This window comes from Myxine glutinosa, chromosome 11, assembly GCF_964187855.1.
Source record: "Myxine glutinosa chromosome 11, kmMyxGlut1.1, whole genome shotgun sequence".
Taxonomy (NCBI): Eukaryota; Metazoa; Chordata; class Myxini; order Myxiniformes; family Myxinidae; genus Myxine; species Myxine glutinosa.
In genome coordinates, this window is record NC_136271.1 from 50,976,872 (window position 1) to 50,992,517 (window position 15,646).

General features: G+C 50.5%; 1 protein-coding gene across 2 annotated transcripts in view; it reads left to right on the plus strand.

Annotated features, from left to right (window-relative positions):
• LOC137410862 (protein farnesyltransferase subunit beta-like) overlaps positions 1-15,646 on the plus strand; it is a 66,370-nt gene that overhangs the window by 37,277 nt on the left and 13,447 nt on the right. Inside the window, exon 1 of one of the 2 annotated variants that reach the window (XR_013624959.1) lies at positions 9,369-9,563. The exons of the other annotated variant lie outside the window; for it this stretch is intronic. The gene's annotated coding sequence lies outside the window, so the exon portion shown is untranslated. Of the gene's footprint in view, positions 1-9,368; positions 9,564-15,646 lie in introns of those variants that run through there. 2 annotated transcript variants of the gene reach the window in all.

A 15,646-nucleotide genomic window follows, 5' to 3' on the forward strand; every position in this document is an offset into this window, starting at 1 on the left:
CTAAGTCTCAATCCGACATATATATATATATATATATATATATATATATATATATATATATATATATATATATATTGTTGCGGATATGGGATTTGCATCCATCCATATCCGCTTGTAAATATTCCCCTATTTCCTCAATACTTCCCAACTATCCCCAATCCCCCATTCCCCTAGTCCCATTTTCTGTAAACAACACTCTGTAGACCCGACCTCCCCCTATTTCCCCCATTAAATGTCGCATCCAGGTCCACCGCATCTCACGTAGACAACTATAGGACATCTTGCTAGTTATTCTTAGTCTATGTCAGTTAAGGATTCGTTTCCATTAATTCTGACCCTTCGTTGCACCAGAATGTGATTGTATGGCACCGTTAGGAAGTTTAGGACCTCCCAATACCTCCCCGCAGCTCTTCCTCACGGTTCAGAAACAACAACAACAACAACAGCGGCGAGCGCGGGGAGTGTGCGTCCTCACTCCGGCTTGGTTGGTAGGGGGTGTTGGGAGGGCACCAAGCCTTTCCAACGAGCCGCCATCGAACATGTGCTCGACGGGGTTACCACGTAGGGGCTCGCTGTCAGCTCCTCGTCAAGGGTGGAGCCCGGTAACCCCCGCACCCAATAGAAGCGGCGGACCGGTCCCATCTGGGGCGGAGCCAACCAGCCGAGGGCGTGTGACTCCCCGCTGAGCATGCGCAGGAAGAGGGAGGTGACGTCAGATGCGCGCTGAGCTTGGAGAAAGAAAGACGCCACCTCCGAGCGCTGTGAGGCCTCCCTGCATCTTTTGGACCGTGCTTGATCCTGTCCCCGAGCCAAGGTGCACCTTGTGCTATCAACCGACCTGTCCTTCCCTGCCATCAATCCCTGTGTAAGTCAGCCTTGTTCCGTTTGTCTGTGGTCTGTCTGGTAAGATAAGATTGTATCTAAGTGCCTATCTCTTCTGTGTCTTTTACCTCACTCTACCTTGTAATCTACCCCTTTTCTCCACCACTAATTATATCCTCCTCCGGAGGTCTTGAGAACTGTACCCCTTGCGTCGTTTCATTTATCCCAGTCGTTGTGTCCTTTCCATCATTGATTTAGCGTAGCGCGATTTGGCCAACGTTCGAGTGGAATCGGGTGAGTTGGGGGTAATCGGGTAAACTGTACGAACACGGTGGCCATTCCGCTCGGTCAAGCAACATCTTTAGCCGTGTCCGTAACAATTGGTGTCAGGAGTTGGGATTCGGACCTGGGACTAAATTTGTTAGGCCCAAATTTTGGAACACCAATTGTGTTATTACGTATCAATTGGTGTCAGGAAGTGAGATTGGACCCGAAGCGCGCTTCACGCGCTCGAAATTATTAACTGTGAAATTTGTTTTGTTTTAAAATAAAAACCCGAATTTTGAAAGTCGCGCTATGGCAGATCAAGTCGGCTGGGTTCCGGTAGAGGAGAGTGAGGCAGGGTCGATCCAGGACCAAATTGAGGGACAAGAGGAGAGCGAAGCAGTGAGGGCGGCAGGTTCGCAAAATGGCGTCCTCGCGCACGTGGTATCAGACGCACAAAGTGGCGGCTCGCACGAGCGCGGGGTAGCCGCGCCCGCTGCGCAAATAGCGGGAATTGATGTGCGGGACCTCATGGCGCAGATTAATGCAACCATACTAATGGCAAATATGGGGCTAGAAGCAAAAATGGATGCTCAGAGTGAGCGATTGGAGGGCCAAATGGGGGTAATGGGGAACCGGATGGATGCTCAGGTTGAGCGATTGGAGGGCCAAATGGGGGTAATGAGGGACGAAGCGAGGGGTACCGGTGAGGGATTAGACAAGAAATTTGAGGGGTTAGACAATGGGATAAAAGAGGTGAAAAAGGGGTTAACGGGGGTAGAAAACAGAATGGCCGCTCAAGAGAATCAAATGGAAGGGATGATAGAGGGGTTAGAAAACAGTATGGAAGGCAAATTGAGGGACATGAGGGACCAAGCGGAAAGGGAAGTTAAACAAATGGGGCAGCAGATAGAGGGGGTCAGAATGGGGGTAGAAACTAAATTGGATGCTCACAGGGAGGAAATGGAGCAGATGAGGGTGGCATCTGGGCAGGAGATGCAAGTGATGGGAGAAGAGATCAGAAGAGGGGTGAGTGAGGAGGTCGGAGGAGTGCACGAGGAGGTGAGGCACTGTAAGGAGCGCATGGAGAAGGAGGTGAGAAAGGGGACTGTAAAATTGCAAGGTGGTATAGAGGAGTTGACGCTGGAAGTGGAACAGCTGACGGAGGGACAAAAAGAACTAACGGAGCAGGTTCAAAGGAAAACTGCGGTACTAGGAGGGTTAAGAGCGACACAAAACGACATAAAAAATGACTTGATAGCGACACAGAGGCAATGTCAGATGGTACGTGAGGGACTGACAACGAGGTTGGACGAGGTGACAGAGGTAATGGAGACGAAGGACCGGCAGGTGAGGACGCACATAGAAACGGTCAAGGTGGCCTTAGAGGACGAGCTTGAGGAGACGCACCGGGAAATAAAAGAGGTGAAGCAGAAATTAGAAGAAGTGGAAGAAGGGGTAAGCGAAATTAAGAAGCGACGGAGAGGGGATAAGAAAGAGATCAAAGAGGAAGTAAAAGAATTGGTCCAAAGTCTGTGTTCGGATCGTGATGATTATACATCGGGTTTTTATGTGAAAAAATAAAAAATATTTTTTCACATAAAACGGCTTTTTTGCGCGCAAAAAAATTATTTTGCTATTTTCGGAGGAAAAAAATATTTCGCCCTTTTTCGGGAAAAATAAAATAAAATGCCCTTTTTGGTCGAAAATGTCTGGCAACGCTAAAAAAAATTAGGGAATTTTTCGAAATTTTTAACTGCGATCGAAATTTTTAACTGCGATCGAAATTTTTAACTGCGATCGATCTCAAAAACAAAACGTTGCGTCCACTTGCGTGCGTTGCGTCCCCAGCGTGTACAGCAGTGAGGCGGTGTACTACAGTGAGAGAGTGTACACAACGTGTGAACAAGTCTCCTATCAAGATGAGTGCTGCTCTTCGTGACAAGTGGCTGAAGGAATTCAACGCTGGTGGCGATGGGGCCACCTTCAAGTACGTGTCGAGTGACACGGCTTTCTGTCGAGCTTGTGAAAAGACTTTCCGGGCGAAGCAGAAGTCTGAGCTGGCCCAACATGTCCGAGAAGACCGCCACAAGAGCAACTTGGCCTTGAAGAAGAAGAGGACGGTCACGCAAGCCACCATGGAGGACTTTGGTGGCGGAAAGAGGCACAAGTGCGACGTCGTGGCTCAGGAGCTGTGCCAGGCCATGCTGGCCGCTGGCATCCCATGGTCGAAATTGGAAAACCCTGCCCTCCGGTCGTTCCTGGAGAAGCACATCACTCTCCAGATCCCCGATGAAAGCTGGATTCGAAAGCACTACCTCGACAAGTGCTACGACGAGGCCTTGGCGGGGATCCGTGCCGACCTCGGACAGCAGCCCATCTGGCTGTCCGTCGACGAGACGACCGATTCGGCAGGTCGATATGTGGCCAACATCATCGTGGGACGCTTGTCCAAGGAGGGGTACCTTCGTCCCCACCTCGTCCAGTGCATGTTTCTGGAGAAGACCAACTCCGGGGAGATCGTGCGTGCAGTCAATGACACGCTGCGCTATCTTTGGCCTGATTTCAAGCCGGAGTGCCTCAAGGTCCTCGTCAGCGACGCCGCGGCCTATATGATCAAGGCCGGCCATGCCCTGAAGGAACTCTTCCCGGACTTGCTGCATGTGACTTGCGTTGCCCACGCGCTCCACCGTGTCTGCGAGACAGTCCGAGAAATGTTCAAGGACGTCAACGACCTGATTGCCACGACGAAGAAGGTGTTCGTCAAAGCCCCGTCGCGTGTTGTCTTTTGGGAGGAGCAGCAGCCCAATCTTTCTCTCCCCCCGGAGCCCATTCTGACTCGGTGGGGGACGTGGATCGACGCCGCGGTGTTTTACGCCGAGCACTTCGAGGCCGTCAAGGACATTGTGGACCAGCTGAACGATGACGACGCGATGGCAATCCGGAGTGCCAAGGACCTGTTCGGAAAGGCGAACATCAAGCTCAGTTTGGTCTTCTTAAATGCCCACGTGTCGTTCATCCCGAAGATCCTTAAGCAGCTGGAGGAGGCCGGCATGGAGCTGGCCAAGGCCTTCCAGCTCCTTGATCAGGCCAAGGAGGAGCTCGAAAAGATCCGAGGCTGCCGTAAGGAGATCCTGCTCACCAAGTTCAAGGCGGTGCTGCAGCGCAATCCCGACATTGGTGTGCTGAGGACAGTGGCTTTGATCCTGGATGGAGATCAGCACGGATCTGAGGTTGGTGTGCCGGCTGGAGTCAAGCTTGCTGACATCCCCCTCTTGAGGTACTGCCCCATCGTCAGCGTCGACGTGGAAAGGTCCTTCTCCGTCTACAGAAACGTCCTCACCGACCGCCGACACCGCCTCACCAAGGAGAACATTACCAAGATAATGATTTCAAACACCTACTTTAACCGTTCCTAAAAGGGTCTTGTCAATTTCTTCTAGTCCTCTACTTATCAAACAATGCGGTTGCAATAAAGGTACCTGAACGTCATTTTTTACCTGTTTACTAGCCCAGAGTGCTTAATGTTGTGCAGGAAAAAGCTTACCATTTTTTGTTCTTTTTTTGACTGATTTCTGAAAAACTTGGTAATAATAAAAAATGAATAAAACGGGGGAAAAAAATATTTCGGGATTTTTTCACATAAAAAAAAAAAATCCGCTTTTCAAAACATAAAAGGCCTATTTTCTTAACATAAAAATCCGTAGTCTAGTGATGTGCTCATTAACCGGATGAGGGATTCGCAGGTGATGGAGGAGAAGCGAAGAGAAAGAGGACCCGGTGCAAGTGGTGACCAATATGGTCGTGCGTATGATGCGCCAGGTGATTTAATGAGCTTGGGGGTCGAGATGGACCCGGGTGTTCGTGAGAGGCCATTGGTGAAGTGTGCGACAGGTCTGGTGTGCGAAGAAGGAGGTGTGCGAGAAAGTCCGACTCTGGGGTGCATGGGGAAAGAGTGCGCTGTCAAAAGTAAGGAAGAGTGTACACCTGTGGTGAGTGTTACAGGGGGTGTAACGGGAGAGTGTGCGCGAGAAAGGTGTGTAACGGACGGGTGCATGAGGAAAGAGTGCGCTGTCGAGAGTAAGGGTGAGTGCGTTGTCAAGAGTAGAGGTGAGAGTAGTGAGAGTGACACGGAGCGTGAGTTGGTTGTGACAGTTGAGCGAGGATGTACACCTGGAATGGAAGGAAGCACACCTGGAATGGTAGAGCGTGTGTGGGAATGCACGCTGGAATTGGTCGTGAGGCACGTGGTTGGGTGTGCGAGTGAGAGCACCCCTGTGATAGTCACAGAGGAGGTGACCGAGGAGGGGGCGCGAAGAGGTGTGTTGGTGAGGTGTGCGAGCGACGAATGTGTGCCAAGGTGTTCGGTGGTCAGGTGTGTGACCAAGTCTGTGAGTGGAATGAGTGTACCGAGGTGTGTAAGGAAAGGTACGAGGAGCATGGGAACAGCTGGATGTATGAGCAAGAAAGGGGTAGCGTATGCGTGTAAGCATGCAGGTGAGGCATCGACGGTAACCGGGTTAGCGGTTAGAGCGACTTTTAGCCGAATCGGGCCCTCGGTGCGTGCCGGGCTTCGCGTGCCGCGAGAACCAGCGGGGATCCGAGCCACGGCGGGTTCGAAAGGACCGCCGTACGCGATCCACGCTGGGCCTCGCTTTGAACGGCTGCGTCCGTGCTCCACTAGGCGGAGCGGGCAGCCCGATAGGAAGGGTCGTCATGGCGACCACTTTTTGTTGAGGCATTCTGGCAGGTCGAGATCGGGCCATGGGATGGCTCCGTGCCGAGATGGTGCGTGGGACCTCGGCCCGGGTAAACCTCCTTCCCTGCACCGAATGCGGGACGTATCCAGCCGCTGGCACCAAACAACCCGCATTCATGGCTTGGCTGTACGAAGCCGAGCAGTAGAAGTGAATTGGCGCACCGAGAGGCATTAGTAAGTAGACTAATGATGAGGATAGTGTTTTGGCCCCGAAATTAGAAAAACTAAATTTGATGATTGGCAAAGGATTGGCAGTAATGATTGACAGATGACGGGTAGTGATTGGCAAATTTTTGATTTGTTGAAATTTGATGTGCAAAATTGGTAGTGGGAGATGCCCGATGTGGTGGGATGGCAACTCTGTCATCCCTCACAAACGTGGGGGCAAATGCGCTATAGTTTATGGGGTTGATGGCAGTGAAAACTAGCCCGGGTGGGTTAGGATATTGTGTGTAGGGCCCTAGAAGATGACATTAGGTAACGTTAAGGTTAGTTAGTGACAATGATACCTGTAGTGGGGACGCAGGTAGATTAGAGTGGATGATAATGACGAGGGAGCGCAATAGTTTAAAGGGACGACTGGGAAGCGCAAGTTTCAGAGGGGAGTAGTTAGATGAGATGATGCCGTGTGGTTGAGAATTGAACAGGTGTGATTGCACAGGTGTGCAACTGAACAGGTGTGTGGAGCAGTGTATGAGTAGTGAGTGTTGTGGATCAGCGCGAATGCGCTTGGGGGAGAGAAGGGTGCAGGCGGCACCAAGTATGAGAGCACAGGTGTGCAAGTACAGGTGTGTGGAATATATGGAGCAGAGAATGAGTGGTGTGGAGAGAGTTGGAGTAAGTGGTACGGAGTGGTGTGCATGGTGCGAAGGTGTGGATGGGGGAAGAGTGGACCCCTTTTCATGAGTACCCGGGGAGGGTAGTTTAAAGAATAGTTAGAAGGTATAGGTAAATTGTGGTTGGATATTGGCATTTGTGGTGCGGTTGCAGAATGGTATTGTGGATGGGTGCATTGGTGTGGTGAAATTGGCTGGTCGTGTGGCCTGTTAGTATGAGTGTGAATGGTTGGGCACTCCGCCACTGTTAGATGTCGGCCAGGTGAGGCCGCAGGTGGGCTCTGGCCTCTGGGAGCCGTTAGTGTCAGTGGGTGCCTGAGGATCCCGGGTGTGGATCGGGCAGCCCGTGCCAGAGAGGGCACTGAGGGGGTGAGAGTGCGAGAGGGCCTTCCCCAGTTAGTTAGGTTAGAGTGAGGAGCAGGTGAGCTCGGTAGGCAACAACAGTGGTGGAGGTGTGCAGGTGGGCGGACCAGCTAGGAGCGTCACACGACCCAGCCACCGAAATTGTGCGGGGGCACCGAGTGATGAATCGGGGGAGTGAGACCCCAACTTGAGAAGCACCACAGTTTGGTCAATGGGAATTGGTTTTTAGAACCCATAGTGTAAGTTGGCCAATGGATTGGCAGGGAAAGACCCCGGGTAATGTAAAGTTGTTAAAGTCATTTAGGAAATAGTTAGGATTGATGAACCTGTCGCACCATACGCAGCCACTTACCTGAGGTGATGATGATGACTCCACACCTGTGTTCCTTTGTTCTGTGTTGCAGGAAAGGAGAATTGCTGTGTGGATTTGTGAGACGCATCACGACATGGATGAGACATTGGGGTGATTCCATCTCTCCCTCCTTAGGAGGGACTGATGATGAATTGGTGATGGCAAATTTTGATGTTGAGTTGGAGATGGCAAATTTTGATGAGAGTTGGAAATGGCAAATTTGATTGGTTAGGAGGGAGAGAAGACGAATTTGGTTTATGGGAGGAACGGGGAAGACAGTAGGGACGTTTGTTCATGTGTAAAGTAGATGTTTATGGGTAGTGTTGTGTTTTGTGGATACCGTAAGGGGTAAGGGAGGGGCAATGTAGGTTACCTGGTGGGGGGGGGGGGGCGTACGGTAGGAACGTACCTGTCTCACCTGGTTCCCATGTGCCCCTAGTGTGCATTACCTAGTATTGCGTGCACTTTTGCGCCCTTACCACCTTACTCACTTGTCTTCTTTTGTCTCCCACCTCCGAGGATCTGGCTTTGGGGCAGAGAGAGAGGAGAGAGAGGTGCTGGCTCCGCAGTTGTGGGCCTGTACTTCCGCTGCTTGCTGCCTGGATCGTTACACCATATGGACCGCAATTTTTGTGGCCGCCCACCATGGACCGCAGTTCTTTTGCGGGCAAGCACCACCCGTGGATGGACCTCTGGGTCAACGTGGCACCTATGCCATACAGGTGAACCACTTTTAGTTGGCGCCCTGACGGCCACAATTAAGAAATGGACGCGGTTGGCGCCTTTCTTTATTTCTAAAGAAGCCAGAAGGCCAAGTGCACTCCATGAAGGCAAGACCAGCGGCAGAACATCGGCCGGCTGCGACACCACCGGTGACCATGGACACTTGATTGTGCATTTTTATTGAACACTTTATTGGTGCACCGGATGGTGCTGACTGTACATAATGGGGTGGTGCTTTTGGTGCTTGGACGGGGTGCTCTGCACATTATTAAAGGCCGTAGGGCCACAGGGCACTCGTGGGTTGGTGTATCGATGCTGGCATGCGTGCTCTCTCTATGCATAACATCTGCATGTGTTCCTCAAAGAACAGGTCCTGGATCGTAGTGTAAATATCAGTGTAGTCTTGTGTAAATGATGCTCCCTACCGGCTGTATGTTTAGTTTGAGGATGCTTTCCGCGATTCGGTTATCCTGTGGGTGTGTTTCTGTTAGGAGAAGGGTGCAACGTCGCAGGGGGACATATTTACTCATTTGTGAACATCTGTAAAACTGTCGCACTCAGGGTTGAGTTAATAGTAGAGGGAACTACATCTGAGTGCCACACTAAAGTAGGTAAAAATTTATCGGGTCGGGACGCCCCGAGGTAGAGAAGGGTGCAATGTTGCGGATATGGGATTTGCATCCATCCATATCCGCTTGTAAATATTCCCCTATTTCCTCAATACTTCCCAACTATCCCCAATCCCCCATTCCCTAGTCCCATTTTCGGTAAACAACACTCTGTAGACCCGACCTCCCCCTATTTCCCCCATTAAATGTCGCATCCAGGTCCACCGCATCTCACGTAGACAACTATAGGACATCTTGCTAGTTATTCTTAGTCTATGTCAGTTAAGGATTCGTTTCCATTAATTCTGGCCCTTCGTTGCACCAGAATGTGATTGTATGGCACCGTTAGGAAGTTTAGGACCTCCCAATACCTCCCCGCAGCTCTTCCTCACGGTTCAGAAACAACAACAACAACAGCGGCGAGCGCGGGGAGTGTGCGTCCTCACTCCGGCTTGGTTGGTAGGGGGTGTTGGGAGGGCACCAGGCCTTTCCAACGAGCCGCCATCGAACATGTGCTCGACGGGGTTACCACGTAGGGGCTCGCTGTCAGCTCCTCCTCAAGGGCGGAGCCTGGTAACCCCCGCACCCAATAGAAGCGGCGGACCGGTCCCATCTGGGGCGGAGCCAACCAGCCGAGGGCGTGTGACTCCCCGCTGAGCATGCGCAGGAAGAGGGAGGTGACGTCAGATGCGCGCTGAGCTTGGAGAAAGAAAGACGCCACCTCCGAGCGCTGTGAGGCCTCCCTGCATCTTTTGGACCGTGCTTGATCCTGTCCCCGAGCCAAGGTGCACCTTGTGCTATCAACCGACCTGTCCTTCCCTGCCATCAATCCCTGTGTAAGTCAGCCTTGTTCCGTTTGTCTGTGGTCTGTCTGGGATAGATAAGATTGTATCTAAGTGCCTATCTCTTCTGTGTCTTTTACCTCACTCTACCTTGTAACCTACCCCTTTTCTCCACCACTAATTATATCCTCCTCCGGAGGTCTTGAGAACTGTACCCCTTGCGTCGTTTCATTTATCCCAGTCGTTGTGTCCTTTCCATCATTGATTTAGCGTAGCGCGATTTGGCCAACGTTTGAGTGGAATTGGGTGAGTTGGGGGTAATCGGGTAAACTGTACGAACACGGCGGCCATTCCGCTCGGTCAAGCAACATCTTTAGCCGTGTCCGTAACAATATATATATATATATATATATATATATATACACACACACACACACACACGTACATGTTGAAAGATTTGTAGCTCAGGATTCATATTGTAAATGATAGCACACTGAGCAGTAAAATAATTAAAAATTCTTCATTAATAGCCTGATTTCGTGTATAATATGTCATGTGGACTATAAGCTAAAGCTCTACTCGGTGACAACAACATCTCCCACACAAAACCTTGTGACCCCACAAAGACCGTTGACAAGCAGGTAACTACCACCTTACAGAAACTACGGGATGTAAACCTCATCACAAAACAAGAATGGGACGCGATGAGACCAAACGACTCCGTCATTCCACGCTTCTACGGGTTACCAAAGATTCACAAGATCGATGTCGCACTACGGCCCATCGTGGCCTTCCGCGGAGCACCCACCTGCAATCTCGCTAAGTGGCTTTTCCACCAACTCAAACACTTAACAACACATTCAGCACACAATGTAAAGAACGCCAAATATTTTATCAACAGAATCAGAAATGTCCGCATCGAGAGTGATGAAATAATCATTTAATTCGACGTGGTTTCATTCATATTCATTCATTCATACCCGTCGAATTTGCAACGCAGACCTTAGAACAATACATCAACAACGACCAAGAACTAGCGAGCAACAGTCGCCTCAGCTCTGGTCATTTCATGACACTCATTCAACTCTGCCTCAAATCAACGTACTTTGTATTCGACAGCACCCTATATCATCAACATGAAGGAACCCCGATGGGCTCACCCATATCAGGGCTCATCGCCGAATTGGTGATGCAACGCATTGAAGATCTAACACTACATGGTGATCCTTCTGTGAGGTTGTGGCTGCGGTACGTTGACGACACCTTCGTGATCATAAAGAAGGCGGATGTTGACCGTTTCCACACAAAGATAAATTCAACATGGCCAGCAATACAATTCACATGTGAAGTAGAACAGGCTGGGTCTCTACCATTCCTGGATGTACAGCTTTCCAGAGACAGAAACGGCACGCTACACACGCAGGTGTACCGTAAACCTACTAACACAGACAAAGTATTGGATTACTGTCGTGGTCATCCCACCTGCCACAAAATAAGTTGTGTTCGCAGCTTAGTAGATCGTGCAAAAACACATTGCAGTGACCATGAAGAACGCCGGATGGAAATGCTGCACGTCACTCAACTACTGCGAGAAAACCACGACCCAAATGCATTTATCAAATCTTGTCGCCGGAAATCCAACTACAACAACAACCATCCAACCACACCTCCACACACGGTGGCACTTCCATGCATACAACACGCTTCCGAAACCACAAGCCGCATTCTACGTGAATACAACATCAACATCACCCACAAACCACAAACATCCTTACGAGCACAGCTGTCAAAGCCAAAAGACCAGGTGAGCAAATTTGACAGAAAGAATGTCATCGACAACATACAATGTGAAGATTGTGAAGTCAATTATGTGGGCCAAACATTCAAACGCTTAACCACAAGGCTAACTGAACACCCACATGCTGTAAGACGACAAGACAGGTTGTCATTGGTTGCGACACACACACACACACACACACACACACCAACACACATTCTAATGGAATCAGACCACGATCCTTGGCACAGGATCTTTGAGAGTGAACTGTAAGATTGTCGAGGCCTGGTACTCTGATAAAAACTCCATCAACCGACACATCGACTTACACCCCACATACATAGCACTACGCAATCAATTACAACGTCAAAAAACGGCAGTCATTTGAATGCAGGGAAGCCCTGTGATTGGCAAGGACTTGGACCAATCCATCACGTGAACCGTCCCCAACGGAACTTAACGGTTAACACCACACTCAACGCCTCTGAGGAAGAGAACTAGTTTGTTCTTGAAACGTCAGGCTATTAATAAAGAATTTTTAATTCTTTTACTGCTCAGTGTGCTATCATACATTATATATATTGTTACAGACTCGGTTTTAGATGTTAGTTTACCGAGCGGTTTGGTATTACCGCGTCCGAACAGTTACTCCCCGATTAGAACCCTATCCCGCCCGATTCCACTCGAACGTTGGCCGAATCGCGCTACGCTAAATCAATGATGGAAAGGACACAACGGCTGGGATAAATGACACGACACAAGGGGTACAGTTCTCAAGACCTCCGGAGGAGGATATAATTGGTGATGCAGAAAAGGGGTAAATTACACGGTAAGAGGTAAAGCACAGAAAAGATGGGTACTTAAACACAGTCTTATCTATCCCCGACAGACCACAGACAAACGGGACAAGACTGACTTACATGGGGATTGATGGCAAGGAAGGACAGGCAGTCGATAGCACAAGGTGCACCTTGGCTCAGGGGCAGAATCAACACGGTCCGGTCCAGAGATGCGGGGAGGTATTTCAGCGCTCGGAGGTGGCGTCTTCTCTCTCCAAGCTGAGGGCGCATCTGACGTCACCTCCCTCTTCCTGCGCATGCTCAGCGGGGAGTGACACGCCCTCGGCTCGTTGTCTCCGCCCCAGATGGAATCGGTCCGCCGCTTCTATTGGGTGCGGGGGGTTACCGGGCTCCGCCCTTGACGAGGAGCTGACAGCGAGCCCCTGCGTGGTAACCCCGTCGGAGCACATGTTCAATGGCGGCTAACCAAGCCGGAGTGAGGACGCACACTCCCCGCGCCGCCGCCGCTGTTGTTGTTGTTGTTGTTGTACCATGAGGAAGAGCTGCGGGGAGGTATTGGGAGGTCCTAAACTTTCTAACGGTGCCATACAATCACATTCTGGTGCAACGAAGAGTCAGAATTAATGGAAACGAGTCCTTAACTGACATAGACTAAGAATAACTAGCAAGATGTCCTATAGTTGTCTACGTGAGATGCGGTGGACCTGGATGCGACATTTAAGGGGGGAAATAGGGGAAGGTCGGGGCTACAGAGTGTTGTTTACAGACAATGGGACTAGGGAATGGGGGATTGGGGATAGTTGGGAAGTATTGGGGAAATAGGGGAATATTTACAAGCGGATATGGATGGAGGCCAATCTCATATCTGCAACATTGCACCCTTCTCTACCTCGGGGCGTCACGACCCGATAAATTTTTACTTACTTTAGTGTGGCACTCAGATGTAGTTCCCTCTACTATTAACTCAACCCTGAGTGCGACAGTTTTACAGATGTTCACAAATGAGTAAATATGTCCCCCTGCGACGTTGCACCCTTCTCCTCACAGAAACACACCCACAGGATAACCGAATCGCGGAAAGAATCCTCAAACTAAACATACAGCCGGTAGGGAGCATTATTTACACAAGACTGATATTTACACTACGATCCAGGACCTGTTCTTTGAGGAACACATGCAGATGTTATGCATAGAGAGAGCACGCATGCCAGCATCGATACACCAACCCACGAGTGCCCTGTGGCCCTCCGGCCTTTAATAATATGCAGAGCACCCCATCCAAGCACCAAAAGCACCACCCCATACATACAGTCAGCACCATCCGGTGCACCAATAAAGTGTTCATAGTCACCGGTGGTGTCGCAGCCGGCCGATGTTCTGCCGCTGGTCTTGCCTTCTTGAAGCACTTGGCCTTCTGGCTTCTTTCAAAAATAAAGAAAGGCGCCAACCGCGTCCATTTCTAAATTGTGGCCATCAGGGGGGCCAACTATAAGTGGTTCACCTCTATGGCATAGGTGCCACGTTGACCCAGAGGTCCATCAACGGGTGGTGCTTGCCCGCAAAAGAACTGCGGTCCATGGGGGGCGGCCACAAAAATTGCGGTCCATATGGTGTATCGATCCAGGCAGCAAGCAGCGAAAGTACAGGCCCACAACTGCGGAGCCAGCACCTCTCTCTCCTCTCTCTCTCTGCCCCAAAGCCAGATCCTCGGAGGTGGGAGACAAAAAGAAGACAAGTGAGTAAGGTGGTAAGGGCGCAAAAGTGCACGCAATACAAGGTAATGCACACTGGGGGCACATGGGAACCAGGTGAGACAGGTACGTTCCTACCGTACGCTCCCCCCCCCCCCCCCCCCCCACCAGGTAACCTACATTGCCCCTCCCTTACCCCTTACTGTATCCACAAAACACAACACTACCCATAAACATCTACTTTACACATCAACAAACGTCCCTACTGTCTTCCCCGTTCCTCCCATAAACCAAATTCGTCTTCTCTCCCTCCTAACCAATCAAATTTGCCATTTCCAACTCTCATCACAATTTGCCATCTCCAACTCAACAGCAAAATTTGCCATCACCAATTCATCATCAGTCCCTCCTAAGGAGGGAGAGATGGAATCACCCCAATGTCTTATCCACGTCGTGATGCATCTCACAAATCCAACAGCAATTCTCATTTCCTGCAACACAGAACAAAGAAAACACAGGTGTGGAGTCATCATCATCACCTCAGGTAAGTGGCTGCGTATGGTGCGACAGGTTCATCAATCCTAACTATTTCCTAAATGACTTTAACAACTTTACATTACCCGGGGTCTTTCCCTGCCAATCCATTGGCCAACTTACACTATGGGTTCTAAAAACCAATTCCCATTGACCAAACTCTGGTGCTTCTCAATTTGGGGTCTCACGCCCCCGATTCATCTCCCGGTGCCCTCGCACAATTTCTGGGCTGTGACGTGTAGCTCTCCCAGCAGGTCTACCCACCTGCACACCTCCACCACTGCAGTTGCCACCCGAGCTTACCGAGCTCCTCACCCTAACCTAACTAACTGGGGAAGGCCCTCTCCTGGCTCTGTCACCCCTTGGTGCCCTCTGGCACTGGGCTACCCGGGTCCGTCCTCCGGATCCTCGGGCCCCATCCACAACTACCGGCTCCCAGAGCCCACCTACGGCCTCACCTGGCCGACATCCTCACAGTGGTGGAGTGCCCAAACCAACTACACACACTAACAGGCTACACGCCCAGCCATTTCCACAACACTAATGCACCCATCCATAGGCCATTCTTTCACCCGCACCACAGATGCCAATATCCAACCACAATTTACCTGTACCCTCTACCTAACACTTACACTACCCGCCCCGGGTATCCGTGATGGGGGTCCACTCTTCCCCCATTCACACCTTCGCACCATCCACTCCACTCCACAATTTCCACCATACTCACTCCACGACCATCCATTCCAATACTCCAGATATTCCACACTACCATTTATTCCACACAGCCACATACACCTGTTGTTGCACACCTGTGCCCTCACGCCTGGTGCCACCTGCACCCTCCTTTCTTCCTGGACCATTTGGTCAACACAACACGCAATCACCACTACTCCCTCATACACTGCTCCACACACCTGTTCAGTTGCACACCTGTGCAATCACACCTGTTCAATCACACCTGTTCAATCTTCAAACACACGGCATCATCTCAGCTAACTACTCCCCTCTGAAACTTGCGCTTCCCAGTCGTCCCTTTAAACTATTGCGCTCCCACGTCATTATCATCCACACTAAACTACCTGCGTCCCCACTACAGGTATCAGTCACGAACTAATCTTAACGTTACCTAATGTCATCTTCGCTAGATCCCTACACACGATATATCCTAACCCACTCGGGCTAGTTTTCACTGCCATACACCCCATAAACTATTGCGCATTTGCCCCACCTGTGAGGGATGGTGGATTTGCCATCCCACCACATCGGGGGTCTCTCACTATAAATTTTGCTCGTCCAAATTCCAACCAATTCAAAAATTTTCCATTTGCTGCCAAT